At 36.2% G+C, this 21,568-nt stretch overlaps 1 protein-coding gene across 13 annotated transcripts in view; it reads right to left on the bottom strand.

Annotated features, from left to right (window-relative positions):
* Nucleotides 1–21,568, bottom strand: part of LOC5570887 — a 299,528-nt gene that overhangs the window by 93,368 nt on the left and 184,592 nt on the right. For 2 of the 13 annotated variants that reach the window (XM_021852644.1, XM_021852646.1), the window contains exon 1: nt 11,739–11,984. The exons of 9 other annotated variants lie outside the window; for them this stretch is intronic. The gene's annotated coding sequence lies outside the window, so the exon portion shown is untranslated. Of the gene's footprint in view, nt 1–11,738; nt 11,985–21,568 lie in introns of those variants that run through there. 2 more of the 13 variants (XM_021852643.1, XM_021852645.1) reach the window with 1 other exon arrangement.

The following is a 21,568-nucleotide window of genomic DNA, read 5'->3' as shown; positions in this document are numbered from 1 at the left end:
AACTATTTTGGGATATGGAATATACAATGGTGGATCGTATTTTATGAAGGGAACTCACGTGTTTTTAGTAATTTGTTCTGCTTGTCATGAGGAATTCTGACTCAATAGGTTTTAAACTATGACGAAGAGAACTGCCTCATATACAACAAATCACCCTACTCATGATACTCGCATAATTATTTTGGTCAACCTTCTCTAGGAAAACTACATTGAGCACCTGTATTTTTCTGATACCTATACACTAGCCGACATGTTTGATTTATTAAATATAAAGTGCGCAACAGTGAGCTCAATTGCCCAGTACAATTCACAGCTGATTAAGATGTTTACTATTTGCTATCGTATACCGACCACTCGTCTACAGAGTTGATGTTGCCCAACGATGCGATGGCCCTTTTACAAGCGGTTATCTTCCCTTCATCTCGCCCTATCACAATGTCTATCCACCTTCCCAACTAATTGAACACGACTGGCGAATGAATTCAAAGAGTTTCCAAGATAACTGGATTCGTAAATTGAATTCAATGAGTCAGTCGGGACTGTCATTTGTTATTGCGGATAGACAGACGAACCAAGAAAGGTATTCAATGTTACATAGTTTTGTTGTAAAAACATGAAGCTGAAATGGAAAACTAAGATGCCAGACAAAATTGATTGATTTATCTAAGTGGGATTTGTTGATCTGACAGTGGAGAATTACCAAAAATGCGGTGTCTCTCCATAGCTTTCTTTGCGACCAAATTATCTGGATACTCATCCAATGAAACTGTAAGTTCTCTTCTTCTTCTTCTACTTCTTCTTCTTCTTATTCTTCTTCTTCTTCTTCTTCTTCTTCTTGGCATTAACGTCCTCATTGGGACAGGGCCAGCTTCTCAGCTTAGTGTTCAATGAACACTTCCACAGTTATTAACTGAGAGCTTTCTTTGCCAAAGTTGCCATTTTCGCATTCGTATATTGTGCCCAGGGAAGTCCAGGAAATTTCAATTACGAAAAGATCCTGGACCGACCGGGATTCGAACCCAGACACCTTCAGCATGGCTTTGCTTTGTAGCCGCGGACTCTAACCACTCGGCTAAGGAAGGCCCCAAAACTGCAAGTTACTTGGGTGATTTCACTAAAACTTCAAGGATCAAAATTATGATAGTTATCTGCTTCTTGTCAAGGCTACAACAGGAGCTCCAAATTGGGATTCCGATCTGGACAGACTCAGGAAGCCATGTAGAAGGCCGGCTCCAGAGGCATGTTCTCTTTAAGTTGGGAGATTTGTACCAACGCAATATTTGAGCTTTTTTTCATTTACTCGATGGAAAAGAAAAAAAAAGAAAAGTAGAGGTGTCCTTGAAGATGGAAAATCTCCTCAGTGAAATGAGAGCTCCATGTAGCTCCAAAACACAACGGTTTTAACAAAATGTTCTGGACATTCAGGCTTCTAAAACCAGTGTCACTTAATAGGGGAAGTGGTGGTAAAATGAACAGGGGTGGTAAAATGAACACCTTGCCTCTTATCGAGAAAAAACAAATTTCGATAAATTTTTATCACGTACGGGCGATTTATAGCATAAATAAGAGTGTTCGAGTTGATACGTAGGTCAATTGAAGTGAAAATATCATCGAAAACTAAGATTTAAGAAAACCACGTTTGAAAATTAGAACTGACGTAACTTTTAGCTCGGAAGACTTGAGGTTGTTCAGTGAGGTGAGTATCGTTATGATATGAGGTCGAATCTGATACTTTTAGAATTCTCTTTGAAAGGGTTACAATCATTAATGGATATATTTTCGGTGAAGCAATAAAAATTTTCAGAAATATTTGTTTTGCTCGCGTTTTTCGAATGATGTTCATTTTACCACCAACAGCTGTTCATTTTACCAACATAGTGCAGGTAAAATGAACATTTCCATCGTTTTTTGCTAGCGACAAAAATATGTGAAAATTCAGCAATTTTAGTCTGAATTTGTGTTGCTGCTATAGATAACATCCCTGTTTTTGATGTTGTGGGATAGAACTATACAAATTCCTCGTTTTTCTATCAGAAACAAGATGATTTCCTTAAGGTGTTCATTTTACCACCCCTTCCCCTAATTATTTATAAAGTAATTGGAATCACAGTTGCGCAATAGTAATTATGCCACGGAAATCAGTTGCGAAGTGAATATTTCGCAACGCTTTTTCATTTTGCAACTGTTTTTTGTGTTGTGTAATAAATCATTACACGACAATGGTGAATGTAACCCAATATGATTTCTGATCAGGCTTAGTATTCTCATCTGATCACTTAGATCATTTTTGGATGGTGGTGTGATATTATCCTTAATCCAAGAGCGTTGCGATGTGATTCTATCTTTCGATCTGATGCTTGTCTACTTCTTTACATAAATGAAATTTCCTGATATTTCCAGGTTACAAAATAATTCCAGGTTCAAGAAATACTCTAATTTCACATAGATTAAAATTCATGACAAAATTTTTGTTTCAATAGTGTTTCAAGCTCCCAGATTTTTTTCAAATACAACAAGGTGGAACAACATTCAACTCTTCCTAACTCGATATTGAAGAGACCATCGAGTTAGAGAGGTATCGAGTTATAGAACACAAAACCAGTGCAAATGCGATTCCAGGGACCTTCGAGTTAGCCATGAAAACTAACTTTTGCCATGGTTCTCTAACTCGATATCGAGATACCGAATATCGAGTAAGGGAGAGATGACTGAAAAACTTTTTACTAGGAATTTATCTAAAACTATCTCCAAAAATAGCTCAGATTTTTTTTAGGAATTCCTATAGTAATTCTTTAGAGGAAGTCTTTAAAGATTTGTCCAAGTATTCTTCGAGCATTTTTTTTTTCAGGTAGAGTAATGTGCTAGTATCTATCGTATTAAGTGTTGATCAGTGAATACCTGCAATATTCCCAGTATTGCAGTGAAAGATGCTGATACAAACCGATGCCAAATGATTATTTCGCATAGTACAATAAGATTTTAACAAATCTCAATCGTTTATTGGAAATAAAGCAATAAAAGTACGTCTCACAGCTAACGACTCACTGTGTTATAAAAAGTTAGTGGTCAAAAACCAACATATCAAATGTTTTACTAGAATATATAGACCTACGGGCATTACACTCCATTCCTTCAGCATGATGACATATATTAATTTCCTTTAAAATTTAACATTGTGGGCTTCGTGGTAGAATTACTGTGCACGTGCTGTAGCCTTAGGTGCAAGAGCCTCATTGCTTGCAAGCACACGGGAGCGCTGTACATTGGGAGACCTTTTTTGGTGCGCCTCATTTTTATTGGGATGTGTCTCACTGTGGTCTTATGCGCTCCGTCACATGTGCTGTTTAAAATTCAATAACAAAAGTTTTTAACGAGAAACGAAATTGTAACTCTTGCATCGCAAGTCTTCGACCATATCAGATAGGCCATCTAGACACCTGCTTAATGTAGCGAAAAAAGTTGTAGAGGCTCTTCGTTACTAAGCAGTTGTTTCGCAACTTGGATACCGATGGCGAGCCGTAGCGCCGAGCAACGCATGGGACGGGTCTTCCCGAGAGCACATCACCTAGCGCGCTTTTAGAATTTTCGTGAGCTAGCGCAGCATACTAGGATTCCGATGAGCCGGGAGACGGTTTGGTTGGAGGCTCGTTAATACATTTATGTGCTCCTTTACAAGTTCGTACAAGTGTACGAACCATAACAGCTCAAATTTTTTAAACAAAAACCAAGATTTTTTTTCCATTTATTAAATGCATGTTATCGAATTTCAGTGATGCATGGTGTTTAAAATGAAAAATTTTACAATTTTGATGTAATAAGTTTTAAAAACGTAAAATTTAAGTGATTTTCACATTTTTTTTAACATAACTTTGTTATTTGAAGTCCTAGAACTTTGGTGTCTTCGACAACTTGTCGTGTTTTTACAAGTTCTATAACTTTGCTGAAGACGCAAAAGCTCTAGGATGCAAAATAAAAAAGTGTGCATCACAGCGCCACCTCTGCGGCGAAATTTCCAACTAACTTTTATCATCAAATTAGAGAACAAATAAATTCAAAATAAGTCTCCTTTGACACCAACCCGGAGAAATGTACTCCTAAAGCGCTAGAGGTTTTGTCGGGCTAAATTCTGCTCCTGGCCCAGTGTTCCCTGGATGTTACGCATATGAAAAATCATGATTTTGACTCCAGGAACCATGAATAGTGATCCTGATATTATGACCTAACCAATTTATGAATTTCATGATTTGTAAATCATGACATGGGGATCAGATTTTTTCCTTGCAGTGGAACATTTTAAGTTTGATACGATGAATAATAGCGCTTACGACGAAATTGAACGAAACCCTACTTCTCAATAGAAATGTGAAAGGAATTTGTCAGAAATTTGTTAAAATGTTAAAAAAATGATGAGGTATTTTTGAAGCAAATTTCAAAGTAACCTCTGATGAAACTTGTGTAAGTTGTCAAGTCAGCCATGATGAATAAGGATTACTAGAAGAACTCATAGACCCTTGAGGAAATTTTAGAAGAGTTTAGTTTCTAGCTGAATTGTTACGATGATTGAAAAAAAAAGAAACAATCAAAACTAAAGATAATATCCTTTAAGCACTTTCTCAATGAGTTTTTTGAAAAACATCGCACAGAATCCCTTAAAAAATGTGTAGCAGAATTTTGTGGAAAAATGCTGCAGTGTTGACTAGTAGTGAACCTGAAACTTTTGTAGATTCCATGGAATTTCTTGAGAAATGTTTGGAAGAACTGCAGTGGTAATTTTTCGATGAAATTCTGGCGAAATTCCTAGAAAAACAAACTAGAGGATATGAAACACACTGTCGATTTTCTAAAATTCTTTGAAAAATTTGTCTATCTTCTATATAAATCAAAATGGAGTGGTGTTTGTATGTCACGAAATGGCTCAAGAACGGATCAACGTTTTTCACTGTTGCAATCAATAAGGGATGCGACGTTTTCGTACGAGGTAAAAGTTCGGGAAATGACGTAAAAATTCTTGTCGGGTTTTCTTGAAAAAAATCCCTCAATATATATTTTTTTTTTCAAAAACTGGGATTCATTTTTGCGGAGTTTTTTGAAAGAAATCTGTAAGATCTCTCAGAGTAACAACTCGAATATTTGTTTGAAGGATTAGTAGAAAAATATCTGGAGGAAGTCCAAAGATAGCGTTTGGAAAAAAAAAAACATCAAATTAATCTCTGAGCAAGATTACTGGAGATAGTTACATTGAAGTGCTCGAAAGATTCCTGGAGCAAACTTCGAAATATTCATAAAATTCAATTATGTTTCGAGAAATCGATAAAATTTCTGACACGAGAAGACCCTCACTAAACGGCTCAAGGAGCGTTTTGCGTTTAGCTGAAGTTTTTCAGGGTTTAATTTTACGCGAAAATCTTTGTCATCTCATGAACATATTCTACACCTATTCTCTTTTTACGACCGTTATCGGGGGTTGTAAAAAGAAACGGCCGTAAAAAAATCAGGGGTATAATTATGCTTTTGAAAAATGCAACGTCTAGATGTGGAAACATTGATCCAAGATATTCGGCTTCCTAAAGTGACCATTCAAGTTTTCATATTCTGGTAATAGATGGCAACACTGCTCGACTGTTTTCAAAAGAACCAATTGAATTTTAAAGATAACGATACCGAATGTTTACCAAAGTTGAAGGAAGTGTGCTGGAGCAGTCCGCTGGAGCACAAGTGTTCATGGACTGACAACATTGTTTAAGACGAATTGAGAAAATATCAAAACCATAAAACTTGAGCAGAATTGAAAAATGGAATGCTTTGCAACATTGCAATACTTTTAAACTTTAATTTAGTTTTTCATGAAAGGTTCAAAATTTTTGTCGTAGCTCGCAACATTGCTCAAGTAAAATTCCGCCACCAGGCAGTGCTAGTGTGCATGAAACTTTTGTTTTGAGGATATCTCAGGATCCTGACCACTTATAAAGATAGCTTCTTTGGAAAAAAAAGGTTTACTCTAGCCAAGAGGTTCGCAATTTTGTCGCAAGGCGCACGGTGTGCTGGAACACAGATATTATCGAACTTGCATGAACCTCCCATCTTTTCTCACTAAAAGTTCGCCTTGGTAGACAAGAAAAGCATGCGGCATATTAAAAAATCATTCATCGGCGAAAAATTGAAAAAAGTCGATTTTTGTGTTTTTGGCTTCTCCCTATATATGGGGTTCATAGAACAATAATAGAGTTACACTAATTTCGATGAACTTCAACGCTTAATGACCAATTTGACACATCATGAAGCCAAATAATTTATAAACGGTTCTTAATTTAGCATAATTTTTACATACAACCACACAATATGAACAGCCTATGATAGAATGCCGTATTTTACCAACTTCATATTCTAGATTTCACTAAATAATTGGAATGATTGGTATAAGTTATTTTAAAAAGTTAGGAATTTTATCAAGACAATAGAAATGTTATACAAATATATCATTGCATACAGTCATTAGGATATTATAGAGCCCTACACTATTGTAATTTAGTATGTGATTTTCAGTTTTTATGTTTTAATGGAAGATTTATGGCGTTCTTTCTACAATATCACACCATTAATGCATCCTCATAGACAATTCATCCAAACTTCAAACTAAAAACTAATATTAAGATGTTTATATTAGTTATTATGCATTGTTTTGTATTTTCTTTGTCGGAAGTAGAGCGCTTTTACACAATATACGAGAACAGCGTGCTACATCCGACACTGAAAAAGTGTTGCTAGTCGAAATATTACTATCCGGTTTCGCACCAGTAATATTCAATTCGCGTCTTCAGCAATGTTCTTCATCGTAAAAATGTCATTCCACGTCTGCATTTAGCTCAAATTTTCAAGAACGCAAATGTAGAGAACGAGTCAAGGGTATGAATTGAAAACTTGATCAATTGATCACTCGCTGGTGGTGAGCAATCGATCAAATTTTCAGATTGAACGGCTTTCTGAATCTCTAGATTTGTGCACTTGAAAATTTGAGGTGTGGCCTCGTTGCATCTTCACCTCCAAATAAAATAAAGTTCTAAAGATTATTTGTATGCAACATTCAAGAGATTTAAATTGCTGCTACTACAAAAAAATGCTAAACTTATGTGCAAATTTATTACCTTATTTCAAACCTTTACACCATTTCCGAACGTCATCTACTAGGACACTATCCAAATTATTGGAACACGCACCCAGTAGTGGGGCCCAGATAGCCGTAGCGGTAAACGCGCAGCTATTCAGCAAGACCAACCTGAGGGTCGTGGGTTCGAATCCCACCGGTCGAGGATCTTTTCGGGTTGGAAATTTTCTCGATCTCCCAGGGCATAGAGTATTTTCGTACCTGCCACACGATATACACATGCAAAAATGGTCATTGGCATAGTAAGCTCTCAGTTAATAACTGTGGAAGTGCTCATAAGAACACTAAGCTGAGAAGCAGGCTCTGTCCCAGTAGGGACGTAACGCCAGAAAGAAGAAGAGAAGAAGAAGAAGTGTTCCAGTAGTAACTAATTTTGGTAGCTGCTGCAATGCGATTAGTGAAATTTTTGATTACATAAAATGCGGCATACTGCCATGGGCTGGTCATATTGTGTGGTTGTATGTAAACATTATGCTAAATTTAGAAGCTCTTATGAATTATTTGGCTTCATGATGTGTCAAATTGGTCTTTAAGCGTTGAAATTCATCAAAATGAATGTTATTCTATTATTGTTCTATGAACCCCATATATGGGGAGAAGCCAAAAACACAAAAATCGGCATTATTCCAAATTTTTGCCGATGAATGATTTTTTAATATGCCGCATACCTTTCTTGTCTACCAAGGCGAACTTTTAGTGAAAAAAGATAGGAGGTTCATGCAAGTTCGATATTATCTGTGTTCCAGCACACCGTGAGGCGCAAGTGAGCATACAAATTTTATTTTGCAAATATCTTAGGTTAATGACTACTTAGAAAAATGACGCCTTTTACAAACTTGTCCAGTAAGTAAGTCAGTTAATATATATTAATATATACAAAATTTTTACGAAGACGCCATTTTCTCCGAATTTTTCAATTGTTAATCTCAGAATAACATATTATGAAAATAATATGTGGAAAATAAAATCGATTTCATTACAGCAGTGTTGCCAATTTTGATGATTGTCAATGTGCTTTGATAGGTCTTCTAAGAATAAAGCAATTGTGTTTCTGTTGTGCTTTGAATGTGACGTGGGGACTTACTAAGTAACTCTATGAAGGCGTAAGTTATTGTTCATATTAATACTATACTAGGACTTCCGTCAGGACGTACTTTTACACAAAAAATTCTACTCATATCAATTCCCATCAAATTAAAAAAAAATTCTTTAAAAATATACGGGAAAATTGATTTTATTATATCTGTAAAATTGTTGCTCCAAAAATAACTTGATTTTTTCCATCAGGCTTCTGATTGATGATGCTTTCGAAGAACAAGCCTGTTTTGAAAATAGAAAATATAAATTATCGAATTTTCCAGCCAATTTCTTACAATCATTGATTTTGATAACCTCAAAAAATCGACCGATCTAATCGTTGTTCCATATTCGTGTGAAATTTAATTATTTTAGAGAATTTTTATTATTACAACATTGTACAATACTAGTCGAACGATGTGCAAAAAACCGATTGAAATTTCATTGATTAATAAGAAAGATACAGCATGCACAAGGTGTCCACTTTATAAAATGAGCAGTCCTTACCAAATGCATGTTCAATATCCAAGAAAACACCTAAACCGGATACTTAAAGAAGTCGTATGCAATGGCTGGTCAGATTCAGGAAGCAATGAAGAGCTAGTACAGACGCTGTATATTTGGTTTAGAGTCATTCAAGTCGGCTAGTAATGTAGGTCTTAAATATAACGCTTTTTGATCTGCTAAATAGATGGAAAGCTCCAGTTTGAGAATAGTCAGTAGGTCACTTTCAACCTTATCTTTCTTACGCGTTCACCGATTCAGCTATTTGGGCCTTGGATTTATTGATGGTCTATCTTGAAGGGAGAATACCAAACGTTTCTTCGTCAAGCATGGCGGCACTGACCCTGTCACAAGTTCTGAATGCATCGCAGCTACACCTCTGTTGCTGCAAACACCATCATCAGAAAAACGCAACATTTCCAACCAGAAACCAAACCATGTCGACCCGAGTCCCGATCCTCGCATTTTGAATAACAATTTTACAACATTTTTCAATTGCCAATCGCAAATGGTTTGCTTTTGACGGCTCGTGGCACCATTAAAATTGATTGCCGGTTTCGTCACCGCCAGCATTTCTCATTCACCACTCACCGATAACTGCCAATTTCAAACCCAACGATGTCGAGGCTCTGGAGAAATATGTTTGTTTTGTTGTTCGGCTAGGCTAGGATCTCCATACGCTCGCTTTCCCACAGCATCGGACGGAAATCAATTTGTCAGTCAGTCACACGCACATGGTGCCTTGGCCGAACGCGTTTTCGTAAGTGGGTACACAGATCGATTACGTATACGGAACAAGCGCAGGAGGGCAACGAAATGGTGCGCCATTTGGGTTCTGCCGATTCGATGGTACTTCTTCGCAATGTCAAGAACATTTGAATTTATCTACATGCTTGTTCTGGGGAAGGTGGTACAAACCCGAAAATCTTAAACAAAAAACGGCCTCTGGTTAGTGTTCTTATGAGTACTTCCACAGTTATTAACTAAGACCTTTTTACTAATAGGATCCTAAAGCTTTGTCCTCATGTTTGCGCCAAATGCTTAAGTTTAGGCCACAAACACATGTTTACTTAATTTTTAAATGCTTTTGGTTGGTTTAAGTTCTAGTCCAGTTCCGGTTTTTGAGATTTTGCCAAACACCTTGTTTAAAACACAAATTTTGGATAAATTTAGTTTTCCATGTACTTTTAGAAATGTCAGATAGAAGCAATCCCAATGTTGTATTTGTCGACAAAGTGTACATAAAACACAAACGATAGTGTCAAGGATCAAATTTCGACCCAATAAAGATCTGTGCAATCGAAACCACTTTCATTCCATTTACATAAGAACGAAGCAATTTTATATAAAAATCAGTAGTTTTCTCGTGATTTAACCGTTATATTCAAAACATAAATAATTCTTTTTTGACGTATATTTTTCGGCAGTATAAAGTTTCAAATTGTAACACTGTTTATCGAAATTACGCGATTAGATTAGCATTTTATAAACTCTTCATCTCTTGCTCCTTATTCTTTTACCTCCGGCCTCTCTCTTCCCCACTTATCTCTCACTCTCACTACCTTGATTTCCCTCTCTTGGATCTAGTGGAAATTCGAGGCGAAAAAGAAAACGTATAGAGATGCGATTTTTTTCCGCAAATCATTCATCAATAATCTCAAGGAAAAAATCGAGGAAATAACACTTCAATATACCTTCCACCAAGGTGATTCCAGACTACAACCTGAACAAGGTAGAAAGAAAATAAACCATGAATCAATCGGCAATCAAAGCCGGTTTTATCCGGTTGGCTAAACCAACCGACATACGAAACTCAGCTGTGCACAGGTGGAATCCCTACATTCTGTCTGTCGTCCCGCTCTGATTCAATGTAAAGCAAGTTATGACGCAGTTCGTGATCGATGACGAAAAAACGCCAATTGATTTGGGTTGATGCCGGTTCGTTGAAACTTTGAATCAATTTAGTTTCTATTGCATGATTTGGACGACAGCCGTTTAAGGTATAATTGAATGAATATAAATCGTAAAAATATTATACGTTGTAAGTCTCAGCACAAAGTTTCCACATCACAAATAGCACAAGTATGAACACCAGGCTCCATTCTTTTGTTCGGCTTGACGTTGTCCATATTCCCCCGATGATGTAGAGCGCATAAAACGAGCAAATTTCCTTTTTAGAATGACACACGTCTCCATCTCCGAAGCGATCACAAGCCAAACAAAAGCTTTGTACGTATTTATCGGGGCTGACAACTGTAATTACATGCGCTTTTTTCACAAAGATCCATCCATCAAAAAGTGTAACAGACGATGGGGATGCTGCATGGCGTTTACTTCTTAGTATGTCTCGTTCTTCTCGCAAGCAGACACAAGTTGTCTGAGATGAACAATTTTCCAAAAAAATCGATATTCTCGTTGCGTGGAAACTGGGAGGCGCCAAATTTGGACCATTTTGATCCATTCTCCGTAGAACGTGCTGTTTTACTGGATGTTAAACGTATATTGTGTTTACCGAACAATACGGAGGCATTAGCTATTCATCACTGTCACACATAGTGCATCTTTTACCAGATTATTTCTACGATAAGCACTCATATGAGCAGCCCAGTATCAAATTTGTCACGAAACCCCGGACTGAATTACACAGAATTTGTACCGCATTCAGCTGTGCAAAACTCCCAAACACAAAGACCTATTTCCTCAGCAGGGATCACTTCTCGGCGCACTCCGGAAAACGTTGACCTATTTAGTTATCTCGCTATGTACACTTGCGTGCTCCAATTTCCGATGCACTTTGCACTGCATTCAGTAAGTCATTGAACTGCAAATATGGATAACAGCGTTGCGCCTCAACGGTAGAAGCATAATCTTCCGGAATAATTCCGTTCACTTCCTTGGAGTAATTTGTGCAAGAACCACGAGGTCGTCTACGCCTCCAAATAACACTCGTACTCCATGTAGGCAGGATTTCTTTTCCGGCACGCTATCACCTTACCAACAAATACCTGTATGCGACTAGAGGAGGCTCACTACATCGAATATTACGTAATGACGTGGATACAAACAGTGCACAGAAGATTGCTTGCAACACACCACACCACTACTACCGCACGCACCAAGCACCAAATGAATGGTTCGACCGCGCTTCAACAAGAGCAAAACCCGTCGTCGTTGTCGTAAACAGTTTTCAACACTTCAGGAAGGGTGCATCCATTCGGAGCGAGAGTTCAGCATAGACTGGTAGAGTTGTTTTGCGCTTCGGATTGTACTCTACGCTACGCAGGCCAGCAGCTAGACTCTCGCGGAAGCAGCGCAGGAAGCGGGCGGAAAGAGAATCCCCTAAAAGAGCATGCTAAGAAGAGCTCGGCAGTATTTTCTCATAGACTCAGATATGAAGCAACAACTTCCCTTCGTTCAAGTAGGTGAGGTACCTCTAAATTACTTGAGCCGTGAATAGTTTGCAATCACAGATTATTCACAGAGTTCAGAAGCGTAGGTACGTTGACTACCATTAGCTACCGAGTATGTAAATAGTGCCAGGCACTAAACGCTTATTTCGGAGACTACCACATCAACAACATCTATCTAAACAACTTACATCGCTTCCGAGCAGTAAGCAACAGTCAAGAGTAGGGTGCAATTAGAGCGGCTAATATGAATTAATTTATGAATAAAAAAGATAGGACGAACACATAAACAAAGTCCACCGTGGAGGCTTGTCGGGCAATACCTACATAGTGCTAGTCAAAGGGAACTTTATAGATAGCTGTATCGTGAACAATTTTCCTGTGACTGGACACGCACATGTGGGTTACAACACTTTCCAAAAAACTGCGCATAAACCGGTTTGAGGGATCTTCATCAGGTTGGGCGGTATCGCATATGAGCTACCGATTAAATGGTTTAATTGGGGAGATCCAATGTCAAGGACTGTTGTTGAACCTAATTAAATTAACCAGCCAAAAGTTGGTCTTCCTGTTGTTTGTTGCATTTAGATAACACTGCCTCTTTTTGAAATTTATCTCATTATGAGTACTTCTCATTGTTTGCTTACATTTCTGGAAGTTAGAAAAAAGAAGAAAGACCCCTTAATACAATGCAAATTGATTTTTTTTTTTGTTCTAAGGCCGGAAGTTTGTCAAACTTGTTTGAATTTTCCTGCTAAGTGGTCCAATTCATCCAACAGCCCCATATAAAGCTGAAAATGTAATTGGAACAGTCTTTCCCATACAGTTAGTCGATTTTTTCATATTCGTTGAGCTCATCAATCGACTTGAACTCAATCGCAGTATTTTTTGAGGTTCCGAATGACCAAATTTATGGAATGTAACTTGATATTCAATTTGTTTTTTCATATTGCATTGTGTAGGAACGAAGAATTTCGTAGATTGCATTCTAAAAACTGTCATGTTAATTTTTCTTAACACTCTTATTTCAATTGCTTATGGTAAACTATGTTGAAAAAAATAACTGTTCAATCTGAAGTCAGAGGCGAATTTATTTTTAATGTTATTGTCCTTTTAAGAGTCATTGGCGAAGAAATAGGAGGGTTCAGATGTTGCCAAAAATACAGTGTTACAGAAAAGCGTCAATATTCTGTAAATTCCCAAAATTCGTATTTTTGAACAATGTTCACTGCATTATAATTTCAATTATTTTGGAGAGGGCTACAAAAAATCACTTAAGAAAACCATACATTAACTACAAACCGTATTATGTCCGACAAAATTAATTAGAGAAAATAGGTAAAATTTTTAAAGGAATTCTTTAGACAAAAGATAGCGAAAGTTTTTGATGAAAAATAAGTCTTCATTCACAACATACCTTTAGAAGAAATTTCAAACTGATTCAATTTTATTCTGATGTATGGCAAAGATTTTACCTAATATGAATAAATAATTTATTTATTCTTTCATTGAATTTGCTTCAATTTTGTAATTTCGCCTGAATTATTGCTTGAATTGTATATTTTTTTTTCAAAAGAACTGACTATGTTTTAAATTTTTGAGAAATTCCATAAGTTATTTAACTAATTTTCAACAGAATTGTAGCAAAATTTTTGACCACCCTTTTTAGTATAATCAAATTCTTCAAACAATATCGAATGGTGGCTTAAGATCTTTTGCTACAAATATTTTGGAAATATGACAAATAATATTGTCAGATTTATTTATACATTTAACGTGAATTCTTTTTGGAGTACAACCATTCCTTCTATGTTAATATTTTATCCACAAATTCATTCTGTTATGAATTTCCGAATTGCACTAAAACTACATAGCCAAGAGTTCATAGTTTTGCGTCGCAATTGCTCAAAAAAATCAATGATTCTGTTAAATCCTTTTACAGATATATTTCACTGAAAGATCTATTAGAAATTCCTCTGTGAATTCCTTCAAATAGTTATCCCAAAAATGGTATTGCATATTCATTCGCGAAGTCTTTCTGAAATATTTACAAAATGCATCACAAATTACTGGGGGTGAACCAGCCTCGGGCTGAATTTTCCCATAATAAAAAGTCAATTAATCAATAATCACAAATAAATTAATTCAGAAAATCTTCTGTGTTGTATTCTAAGAGTCTTGCTTCAAATCCCCGGATTATACAAGAATTTTATCTATGAAAAGTGTTTTTGAAATGGTTCTTGACTTTGAAACGTCATAGGAAATAATTTGAAAAACCCCAGAAATTTACTTCCGAAAGAGCATAGCATAGTGGTAAAGAAATCTGAGGATAAATGTTTAAAGATGTGGAAAAAAGGAATGGATTTATGAGGATTTAAAAAAAAATCGCTTAAATAATTGTTTAAAAATAGTTTTATCAACTGTTGGCAGAATCCATATTCTGAATTATTGTATCCATGGCGTATATTATTGTATATTATTGTATTGTATTCCATGGCGGAATTCCTAGAAGCTTACTGGCAGAATACTGACGAATCCAGAAGTCAAGTTAGGAAGTCTGCTAGATTTCAAGAATAATTTATGGAAAGGATATTATTGGAACTTTTTGGGGAATATGTTTTTTAGTTCATCGGAAAGGATTTAATTATTCTGTAATAATTCACATCTAAAGAAAAGATTATTAATAATCACTTATATTTTGTAGTTCCGGTTCTATCTGCATCAACCTAAAAGTAAATTCTAGAAGTTTTTGATACCCACATAATTTTTTACGCTTGGTTCCTGATTTCTAAAAATCCATCAGGAAATCTTCAACAAATTTTCAAATTATTGGAAACATTTCATCTAAGATTTCAATTTAGAAAAAATTTACATTACGAATTTTACCATAAAACATCTTTGGCAATGCTCTCAAAAAATAGCGCTAAGATTGTCGTGTTGAACTTCTACAGTTTTGCCACAATAATTTAAAACTTTCCCTGTAACAAAAGGTTGTTTGTAATTTCTGCAAGTAAAATTAAATTGGTGTCTACGTCAACCTGATCACCATAGTATTATGAAACTACGGAGTTCATACAAAAAATTCTAAGATGTTAGATACAAATTCTTTCAGTATAAATCCCATCCAATTTAACGCCAATCATTGTCCATTGTAAAAGACGAAGAAAAAAGAACATAAATTGTTGTAGTAAATCACACTAAAGCTATTTTAGTGAGGTTTATCTTCAGGAATTCGTCAATAAGTTTTCTAGAAATTCTACGGTGAATTCTTGAATTCTTGAATTGAAATAGTGTTTCATCCGTTCCCTTCCAGTAACCTTTGTGGAGATGCAGAGGAAAACACGGTCTCCAAATAGCAAAGGTTGCACACTAACATTCCTTCCTCCAATCCCACCTAACTGCAAGGACGTGGCCGGCGCCGTTATTGACCCTGTATAAATAGAGGCACTGAATTATGCACACTGAAAAAGATTATGGCCAATCCCAGCCGAACTTCTAGTTGATTCTTTGTGCATTTTCACTGACTCGGGTCAATCACGGAATAGCAACCATTGATATGTGTAGTCAGTCTAAGCTAAGCTAAGCTAAGCTATGTAACAATGGAATGTATATACAGCTTATGCTCGATAACTGGGCTGAGAGAACCTTCCAGTTAGCGAGCAGTGCTCGATAACTGGACTGCCATTCCAACGCACACACACATTTAAATAAAAATCGAGGGGGACTTAGATGCAAAGTTTTTGTTGGCGTCATTCGGTTTTGGAATCGCGTCGTGTTCGTGTCATTCCGTCATTGAATTCGCGTTTTAATCGTACCGTCTTGTAAATTTTGAGGTGAATTAAACAGTTTTCGTTCCTGCAATGGACATCCCACCGGGCACCAACCGCAAACGGAAACAAAAAACCCTTACGTTGGTGGAAAAAGTTAAAATTATCGACAATTTCGAAAGAGGAGGTGGATCGCACGAGTCGCTCGCCAGAAAATATGGCGTAGGAATTTAGGGGTCTATTTTATAAGTCGAGTCGATCAAAATGACTCGACTGGAGTCACTGTCGACCGAAAAATTTGCTCGACTCAGCTCTGTCACTCGAGTTTTTCGACAGTTGTCACTCTATGTGACTGGATTACTATGGGAGTCGACGGGTGACATCTGAAATATGCATGCTTGCTTTGATCGACAATGAATACAGACGAGTCACATGAATCTGCTCGATTTACAAAATAGGCCCCTTAAAATCTAAATGAAAAAAGACAAATTTACAATTAAAAAAATAATGCCGAAACCTTATTTTGCATTTGCACGCCCCTCGTCAGTTACGGGATGGTGAAAGTTTTTGACGTTTAACTGTTTTTTAACTGGGCTACAGCCCAGTTAGCGAGCACCCAGTTAAAAAGCAGCCCAGTTAAATAGCACCCAGTTATCGAGCATTAGCTGTAGATCGAAAGACAATGTCCTTGGCTAGCGTTTCATACAATAAACAAACGCGACAGCAAAGGTTAGTGCACGCAAAAAAAAAAAAAATGTGCGGTAAAACTACCATTTTATGGGGTTAACTTAAGCGCTCGCACCGGCAATTTTCAGCAGGCCAGAAATGCGCTTGATTTTACCATGTCTGTAGTTGGAATCAGATTGTTGTTAATTATTTCTGTCAAATGTACCAGTAATGCGGTGGGGTGTACCGTAAACATAGTAATTTGGTCTGAATTCTCATGGTAGTTTTAAGAATGGGCGTAGTCAGCGAAAAAAGTTATTTTAACCACAGATTTTTTTCCCGTGTGTGGCTCAGTTATTGATTAAAGAGAAAGTAAACAAAGACAGGTCCTTTCGAAAAGTTACGCGAGAATTGAATTATTTTGCACTTATATTATTCATTATACTAGGAAGTAGGATAAAAAATTCTTCATAATGTTACTTTTAATACAATGCTTGAGCATAATCATGACAATTTTGAAAAAAAAAAACAACTAATTTAATTGAGATACAGGGGAATACGTATTCTCGTCAGTATAAACCGATGCCACACTTATTTTGCAATTTTCTCGGACATCAGCTGAGAAATACCATGTTAGTTTGTTTACATTCATGCGCTGCTCAATCCTTTATCGATTCACACGGACAAAATTGTTAAAATCTTTTTGGAAACGTTTTTGCTTCGAACAGATCTTGTCACTGTGACTATTGTCGGCAGGCTCGTTTTCTTCGACAGCTTTTCCATAAGAACTGCAGGTGAATCTCATCGGCAGCTCCAAAACAGCCGCATTTTGAGGCAAATTCATTTGAATTGATCATATCTTTGGCGTAATTGTTTGTTCAGTCTCAGCAATCAAGTCAGTCTGACGTCACACTGACAGAACAAAGAGTCATCTGAAGGTTTTCATTGGTGTGATTGGTTTGATAGAAACATACTGTGTAGTGGAAAAGCACTTATTACACTGCGAAACACGTTTTTGTCTCAATCACCAAAATACCGCTATTTACTCAATTAAGGGTTGCTGAGTCCATTGATGTTTTCAGAAATATCATGACACGTCTAGTTTTCGAGATATTGACTGTTGAAAATGCGAAATTTGACTATTTCAGCCAACTTGCATGCAAGTGTGCCAGCTTATACGGCAATTTATTCGCCTAATTTACCGCAGAATTCAAACTTCATGTATAAAACAATAACTATCAACAAAATTCATAATATTTTCGATGGTAAAATGTTATTTTTTGGTGGTTCAGAATAGTATTATATTTTGCCATATAAAAGAAACGAAGAATTTTATATGAAGACTTCAAGCATGTTGGAAAGAATCGATTTAGACTAAATTTTATCGTGAAATTTCAACTAAATTATAGCTAAATTGAAAGTTTAAGTCCTATTTAGCATGTTTTGAAGATTGTATCACAAAAAAGTTTGATACATCATACTTTAAATTTCATGTAAACATCAATAAACCAGTATTTTATACAACTTTGGCGACCTGTAGCTAAAAATTGTGACGTGCTGGAACATTTCTGAGAACGGCACCATATTCAACGACCCAAAATCTACAAGATACACATAATTTGATCCTTGAGATACACAAAAATGTCATTTTTGTTACGCTGTGTTATCGACCTACGAAAATTCTGTGTCAATTTTCGGATTTCTATACAAAGTAGGTCTAAATCGTATGAATGGGTAGAAAATTAGTGCTAGGTCGAAAATTGGTACTCTTCCCCTATTTGGAGCCGAATTTCATTTTTGTACTTGTTTACAAGTGTTTAGCTTATAACCCAATCGTTGGGGATATTTTTGAAAGAACCTTTGTAGAAGTGTATGAATGACTCTCTGGACGATTCTCTGAAAAGTTATTGAACGCAATTTTAGATAATATTCTTGGAGAATATTTGGATGGAATCCTAGGAAAATTCATGAAGGAATAAGCGTAGAAATTTAATACCAACTCAAATAGGATTTTTTTAATAAAATTAAAAAAGACACTGGGAAGATTTCGGAAAAAACTTGGAGGAACACCAGACAAAATTCTTATAGCATTAATAAAAAAAAAACTTAAGTACGATACAACACAAAACACAATTTTCATTGATCTTACAGTGGTAAAAAAAGTCAATAATAATTAAATAAAACGTGTATAATTTTGTCATAAAGATTTAGTTGTAAAACAATAAAAAATCACTAATATCAAACGCAATCAGCTTAAAGGTTAAACGATATACACGATGAAAAATGTTTAAAAGGGGCTTTATTTTAAAACATTTCGATAAAAAACAGTTTTTGATCTACTCAATTTATTTTCTTAAAAATCGTATAAAAGTTACTTACATCGATTTAAAAAAGTTATGGAAATTTGTATTAAGAAGTTGTTGGTCAATCACTTCTACTTTATCAGCAAAAGATCGTTTTTAATTTCAAGCCCGCATTTTTCCTTGTGCTTTGTATTTCGATAATCTACAATCACATACTTCTTTTCTCTTCATTTAACAAATGTTCATTGCTATCACAAGACTGATAATAAACCGTTTCATTTACTTCCAGCTTTTTTTATTATCATAGCACTTCTTTTATTACGCCTGATACATTGGCAATCTACTAACTAAAACAAGCCTTTGTCATAAATAGCCTTCACCGATACTTAAACACTCCTGCGTGAGCTCAATTCATTTTTCTATGATTTTTTTCGTCCTTGCGAAACATGCTCCATGATTTTTTGAGGAACTATTTCCAGGATTTCTTTTGGAGTTTATCATCAACATTTTTATCAATTCCTTTCAGAAACATCGCACGATCCCAACAAAATTTTTATCAGAAGTACTATTCCGCATGAGGTTGTTTCAAATAAAAACGTTTTGTAGGGTGCAGAACCATATGGGCACTTCCAAGATTCACTTTGGCATGAAGAGTTTTTCTCGGCCGAATCATCTGAAGCTTTGCGATAAGATGCGCATCAATACGACGCATAATTTAGCCAATATGAGCTCTGTAGCTTTCAAAAAAACCACTGTCGAAGTGAATCAAAAGTGCCAAGAATAGCATCCGGCTCTCTATATTAACGTTTGGAATAATTGAACATTTGCATAAGTCAGTACCTAATTTCCTACAAAAATGCATAACATTTCATTTCCTTTTCATTGTGCCTTCATCATCCACGCTGGACATTATGCAGAACCACCTTTTGCAATATGTTTATGTACAACAATTTGCGTATAAAGGAAAATGGTCAAAGAACAATGCGAAACATCGATATCATTTCGCAGAGTTTTTCTTTTGAATGTTTCTATTTAAGAAATAAAAAAATCTGAGCAGACTTTAAACAATCTTATCTCTCTATAGAAACAAGTAGAGGTAAAAAAAATCGAATTAATTTAAATTCAAATTGAGATGGGACATTCACAGTATCATTTGGCAGTACAAAATTGAGACTATTATTTAAGGTGGGACAGTTTGGAATCCAAAATCAATCCTGTGTCAAAACTCACAGTCACAAATATTACGAAAAAAGCATTGATTAACAGTATACCTTTTCAGTTTAAGCTTTTTGCACAAGCTTTAAATCCAAAGACAAAATCCAAACATGACTCGTATTGCAAACACATTTCAGTTAAATCTTCGAAATTTTCGCACAGGATGCTCAATTCGTGTACCATTCAAGTCCGCCATATTAAAAATATTGCAAATATTGGTTTCTATCCTTAAAATCGCCACTGTTCGGAATATGAGTCATGTTTGGAATTTGAGATAAAATGGTACCTATGTAGTACATTTAGGAATGGGGTCTTCTTAGCCTAGTGGTAACGACCGCGGCTATAAAGCTGAAGGTGCCTTTTCTCGATTCCGGGTCGTTTTGTTAGGTCCTTTTCGTGATGAATTTTTGTTGACTTCCCTTAGCATAAAGTATCATACGAATGCGGAAACGACAAATTTTGCAAAGAAAGCTCTCAGTTAATAGCTTTGGGAGTGCTCATATAACAATAAGTTTAGAAGGGTTTGTCCAAGCGGGAGGTATGCCAAGAAGAAGAAGAAGAAGAAGTTTTAGTGAGTCTAAAACAAGGAGCTTATACCTTGGGAAGGCACTTGGATTCCTTTGGTTTTTTTTTAAAAAAACCTTTTCAAGAAGAACACTAAAGTACTGATATTTATCAGAACTTGTTAATAAGTGCTCTGAGCTAAGACACTTTTGGCATTAAATATTCATAACTACCCCAAGCCTAACAGACTCATCTCGCAGGAAACTCCATCCCCTGTAGCCAATTAGAGTTAGTACAAGTTTCCCAACACGTATTAATGCCATCGGCTGCAAGATAACAAACATCCGTAACAATACCGGTTCAAAGGAGCTTAAACCAGCGCTGGAAGTTTTGCATATTCAATTAGCAATCTCATTGTTAACCGAGATTTACCGCGTCTTTCGTTTGAATTACAAATAAATTGTTGTTTGGTTGTCTCACCCGGCGAAGGGAATTTTCCAGGGCTAGTCATAGCGATGGAGAAGTGAATCGAACGAACGGCCAGCGATGTTATTAACTAATGGGATATCATAATTTATTCATTGCAATTCAATATCCTTGCGGTGGTGGTGACTGTTCCGGCATTAATGAATAGTGACACGTAATCACGTGTCACCGGAGCCGGTTGCGTAAAGGTATTTGCTTCCATCGGAGTTTGTTGTTTCCTATGGGCGACATATTTCCCGTTCGATAGTCCTTCGGGCTCCTCGGTTAATTGTACATATAGTCAACTTTACCACTTTATTCGAGGTCGACATAAATGGATTTCCCAGGAACTAGGAACCATGGCATGGGGGTACATAGTTATCATCGAGTGTAGTAACAAACAGCGCTGTACTGGAAAAGCCATTAAACACCCAGGTCTACGTGACCATGTGCCAACACCCACCTATCTTTAACAAAAGTAGAGAAAAATAGCGTTAC

Source organism: Aedes aegypti, chromosome 3 (genome assembly GCF_002204515.2).
Source record: "Aedes aegypti strain LVP_AGWG chromosome 3, AaegL5.0 Primary Assembly, whole genome shotgun sequence".
Classification (NCBI taxonomy): domain Eukaryota; kingdom Metazoa; phylum Arthropoda; class Insecta; order Diptera; family Culicidae; genus Aedes; species Aedes aegypti.
This window is presented reverse-complemented; position numbering and strand designations above follow the sequence as displayed.